The sequence below is a fragment of the Chiloscyllium plagiosum genome, unplaced genomic scaffold (assembly GCF_037043375.1).
Source record: "Chiloscyllium plagiosum isolate Xiang-an unplaced genomic scaffold, Cpla_swu_hap1 HiC_scaffold_8, whole genome shotgun sequence".
Classification (NCBI taxonomy): domain Eukaryota; kingdom Metazoa; phylum Chordata; class Chondrichthyes; order Orectolobiformes; family Hemiscylliidae; genus Chiloscyllium; species Chiloscyllium plagiosum.
The window spans coordinates 78,378,267-78,384,266 of NW_028270146.1; positions in this window are offsets into that span (position 1 = coordinate 78,378,267).

Consider the following 6,000-nt stretch of genomic DNA (forward strand, 5'->3'; position numbering starts at 1 on the left):
AATGGAAAGTTGACCCCTTTTCTTAAATCCCCTTCTCAGTTAAACTCTGATTTCCATAAGGCCTCCATTTTGGTAAATGTCATTAGCACACATCGGACTATTAGTGTGCTGACCCTGTCTCTATTTCCAGGGTCAACCTAATTTACATTCTGTGGTCAAACTTATGGCATCAACAATGTTTCTCATTGGGAGCTTGCATTTTAGCAGGAATTTCACTATAACCTTATGTTTAACATATATGGCACCTAATACATTCACAACTAATACACGTTTTTGTAAGGAATAAAATGCCTTGGGAACAATGGTCCGACGGTGGCTAAGTTGAAAACGTAGTGATAGCACTAAAGGCAAGGCTTATAATGGCACTAAAACCTAATGATAAAGGGGAATTTAAAATTCAGCAATGAGTTATTGAAAAGTTGATGAACAAGGAGAAAGCAAAATACAAAAAGTAAACTAGCAAAAGACAAAAAAAACCAAAAGATTAAAAACCAACAAATCCCCTGCATCTGATTACCTAAAACCTAGTATTTCATAAGAGATAGCAAATAGATTGGTTTTAATCTTCCAGTGTTCTTAAGATTCTAGACAGTTCCTATGGACTGGAAGGTAACAATCCTTATTATACGCCATCTGCTGTTGAAGAAAAGAGTGAGAAAGAACAGAGGGATCACAGACTAATCAGCCCAACATCAATAGATAGAAAAATGCTAGAATGTGTAAGAGGATACTCTCCAACCTTGGCTGTTTCTGCATCTCTTATTTCAATCCCTTCACTGTTGATGGCTATCTAGACCCAAATTCCTGAATTTATCCCAAGAAGTCTCTCTACTTTTTTTTAGATAGATTACTTACAGGCCCTTCGGCCCAACAAGTCCACACCGACCCGCCGAAGCACAACCCACTCAGACCCATTCACCTACATTTATCCCTTCACCTAACACTACGGGCAATTTAGCATGGCCAATTCACCTAACCTGCACATTTTTGTACTGTGGGAGGAAACCGGAGCACCCGGAGGAAACCCATGCAGACACAGGGAAAATGTGCAAATTCCGCATAGACAGTTGCCTGAGGTGGGAATTGAACCCGGGTCTCTGGCGCTGTGAGGCAGCAGTGCTAACCACTGTGGCACCGTACTTCTCACCTCTTTTAACTTTTCTTTCTTAAAACTTATCTTTTTGAACAGTTGGTCATCTGTCCTAGCATCTTCTTACATGTAAGAAAGTAAAATGTTGTTTGATAATGTTGCATTGTGGGAATTACCACTTTTGGATGAGACATTAAACTGATGCCTTTAGGTCTCTTGGGTGGATTTAAAAGATCCTAAGGCAGTAATGTGCAAAAATACAGGCAAGTTAGTTTTGATGTCCTGACCCATATTTATCCCTCAACCAGCATCAGAAAAACAGATTAACTGTTCATTATCTCAATTGTTATTGGTGGGAGCTTGCTGTGCATAATTTAGTTACTATATATCCTATAGAAGAGCACTGACTACACTTCAAAAAATAATTAGTTGTCTGCAAAGCACATTGGAACGTCCATTAGTTATGGAAGGTAAGACATAAATGCAAGTTCTTCATTCTTGGACATTTGATGACGTATTCTATCACTTCAATAATAACAGTAATTGGATAGAAAGTGGGCAGGGATTATAAAGATAAAGTTATGCCATACAGATGTACAGCACCTCACTGGATGACAAGGAGAAAAGACACCCAACTGTGCTTTTGAACACACTAATCATGCTCCATCACCTATTAAACTTACCATTCATGATAAGTCGATCAGAGTTAGGGAAACAATGCCTATTTGCACTGAAATTGTACTGTGTCCAGAGAGTTATATTGTTGATTACTGTAAAAAGAAATGGCAACAGAATTTATACCTTTGGCAGCACATGAAGAAGTCAAGACTAAGATATATTCATGATGATACAGTCAAATAGGAAAGAATTTTCATGCAGTGGGCACATAGATGATTAGCATGAGAGTACCTCAAGGAAACCATGATAAACAGCTCCAACAATTGAAAAATTTTCTTCAGCATCTGCATCTTTAACATATTCCTCCACCACTAGGTCATCTCCTTGCTGTGCATTACCTATGTCCTCTGGCTGCAAGAGTTTAACATCTTGTTGAATGCCAAATCTGTGTTATAGATTTTGATGAGGCAAGATTGTATTAAAGGAAAGTATCTGAATGCCTAGGTGTTACAGACTTATTGCGATGACTTTAGTTGACATATGTTCAGTCTACTAAACAAACATGATTGCTATGGAGGTACATTACCCGGGACTACAGAGGGCACAATTAGCCTCTTATGAGCCAACTTCGCAGTCATCATTCTGGGTAAAATAATGGTGACGTGCATGATTAGTTTAAAATAAAGGCTTCAGGATTGTTATGTGGGCAGCAAACACACCTTTATGATCCTGAGCAAATTGTAGCACATTAGTAGAGGAGTAATCCCTTGTAGTCATGAATGAGCATCTGAAGCACATAGGACAATTTGGATGCCGTCAATAACATCCTGGACCTTGGGTAACCTTGCTACTTGAAAACTTATTCATTCCATTGCCAGTAGTCAGCTGGGATTGTGAAATGTTATTTCTGGCAAACAACAATGCATCATTCACCTGCTCTATACATACAAGGATTGCAGATTAACTGATGTCCCTTGGAGCAAACAGGGACGTAAAAATTTAGTTTGAGGTGGACATGATAACCAGACCCAGAATTTGGTCACCACTCAGACTGTAACATAGATACATTTTGGTGAATCCAAGACTCAATGCCCTCTGAGAAGCCCAGCTAAGTTCTACCTGTATACACTGATGTAGTTCGGAGCATTACTGGAGTTGGAATTTAAACAGGTAGGTGTATTACTCCTTTAATGTACCTGCTATTTTTAAGTTCTCCTCTATTTAGTTTGTAAATAGAGGGATTCTACTTGTCCTGTTTTTCGGTATCATACCCACCAAACAGATTATTTGTCAGCTTTAACACTGAACCCACAAACAACTGAACTGAAACAAATAAACTCAGGAATATCAAAAACCAATTGAATGGAAAAATGTTAAACTGTCCTTGAAAATATTGAGCCTAACAACTTTGGACGATCAATTTAGATTCATTCTCACATAAAGGTTAGAAAACAGCATTCAGGTCTAAATGCCTTCACTTTTATCCATGAGCATAATGCTGTAAAATTTCCAACCAATTCTGGTAAGAGATTCCTACGCTTCACACTAAACAAGCCAGAAATGCAGATCATTAGTTGGTACTGAACTGAAGTGACCAATGCCCACATTTATAATTCATTAGACTGTGATTGCACTTAGGGACAGAGCTGCATTAGTGCAACAACATTTGAGACTTAATAAAATAAGAAAAGCAAAATAAGAAACTATAGAACAATATATTTTGGCCTATTTAGCTTACTCCTCACAACAACTATTTGAAACTGTCACTCCTTAAACTGATATCTTTAAGGATTTCCAAATAATTAATCTGAGCTGTTTTCGATGGGTGTCTATCCCACATGATTTCAACAAATTTCATGCCTTTTCTGGAGCTGACCAATTTCACTTCCATGTTTCTCAGCTGCATTATCACAATTTCAGTTCAACGACCTACTTGAATCCATATTACCCATCCATCAGTATTCTAAAGACATGCATTGTGATCCGTCACTCACTTTTCTTCTGTGGAAATAAGTTTGATTCCGTCAGTTTCCAGAATTTGGAATCTCTGGAAATTCCATTGCTGCTCTGCTGTACACATATTCAACAGTATCAATATTCCTATGAAGATAGATTGTCAAAAATGGCAGAGTATCATACATATTGCCTTAAATTTAATCCATGGGATCCTCAGCCAGTCACTTTAGGGCAACAATTAACTTCAATACCACTTGACTGAGAGAGAGGAGAAACCTGTAAGTGTTTTTCATTTGATTGCCATCCAGCCACCTGTCTTAGTTGTGTGCCTAGGAATGGAAAACAGCATTAGACTTGACTGTGACAACCTTGCATTTGACTAATTTGGATATTTCACGACATTAAAGGCACTATATAAATACAGGTTGTTGTAATATAGTTATAGTAGCCATGCATTAGTACAGTAATTGCTATGGATAAACTACTCCAGGTTTCTTGGTGTCTTAAAACCGTAACCCTTGCAAAAAAATCAAAACCTTAGTGATGTACGATTAATGTTAAAAGATGATAAAAGCAAACACAGACTGACTAATGGAGCAACTCATTGCAAGCAAAGAAATAAAAGCAAGGTATTGCATTACAAATGTGCAGTCAAAGCAGGAAGTGTTGGAGAAACTCAGCAGATTTGGCAGCATCTGCGGGGAAAGAACCAGTCAACGTTTTGTATCAGTGTGACTGTTCTTCAGAACTAGTGGAGAAGAATCATTTTGGATTCAAGACATTAACTTTGTTTCACCACAGATCCTAACAGACCAGCTGAATTTCTGCAGCAATTTTCTGTTTTTACTTCATGATTAACACAACTTGCCTTGATTTGTGATCAATTTAAATGTCCACGAGCAAAGGGGCAGAGTGGAGCTGTGGATTCGTACCATATTTTTGGGACATTTGAATCTACCCCAGAATAATAGAGTCAGAGAGCTGTACAGCATGGAAACAGATCCTTCAGTCCAATTCGTCCATGCTGAATAGATATCCTAAATTAATCTCCGTTCCATTTGCCAGAATTTGGCCCATATCACTCTAAACCCTTCCTATTCATATACCCATTCAGATCCCTTTTAAATGTTGTAATTGTACCAGCCTCCACCACTTCCTCTGGCAGCTTTTGCCACACACACACCACCCTCTGTGTGAAAAAAAGATGCTGCTTTTAGTTCCCTTTCAAATCTTTCCCCTCTCACCCTAAACTTATGTCCTTTAGTTTTGGACCCCACTGCCCTGGGGAAAAGACCTTGGCTTTTCATGATTTCATAAACTTGTATAAGGTCCCCCCCCCTCAGCTTCTGATTCTCTAGGGAAAACAGCCCCAGCCTAATCAACCTCTCCCTATAGCTCAAACCCTCCAACCTGACCACATCTTTGTAAATCTTTTCTGAACCCTTTCAAGTTTCAGAACATCCTTCTGATAGCAGGGAGACCAGAAATGAACATAGTATTCGAAAAGTGACATAGCCATTGTCCTGTACAGCTGCAACATGTTCTCCCAATTCCTATACTCAAAGCACTGACCAATAAAGGCAAAGTATATTCTTTCTTCCAATCTTAGTACAAAGGCCTGAATTTCCCAAGTACAAACTTGCAGGAAGGAATCATGGTTTTTGACAACAGATAGTGGAATATCATGGGCGAATGTTTCCTGCCCATTGGAATTGTTACACTGCGTGGACCGATAATGTGTATGATTCTTCACCACTAGCACATATATAAAGCTTTGCCCTTTATGGCAAAAATGTTCACTTCCCCCGGTACCAGTATCCTTTAATCATCAAGCAGACAACCATCAAGACACTTTCTTAACTTTATTGACAAGAATTCTACATTAACTTTTATACTTTGAGTATATATTATCCAATAATTATCAATAAACAGCAGTCAATTCCAGTTCCTATACCAATACATATTGATTAACACTCCATTACACAACACATCCAACCTGGAATAGCAATAATTATCATGTTCCCAAAGTATCACAAAATACTGAACACATCATTTTTGTCTTTATAAATCTTTGGTGGTCTGTGACCATTTGCTGTTCTTGCCACAATCCAGCTAGTTTGCATTAATATGAACAAAAATAATGCTAGAAATACACAGCAGGTCTAGCAGCATCTGTGGAGGGATGTTAGTTTGATCTCTTTGCATCAGAACTAGAACATTGTTGGAAATGTAATAGACTTTAATCAAGTGAAAGGAAGAAGGCAGAAAAGGAACAAAAGAAAGATCTGTGATAGGATGGAAGAGAGGAGAGATTAAATAGGAATTGATAAAAAAAT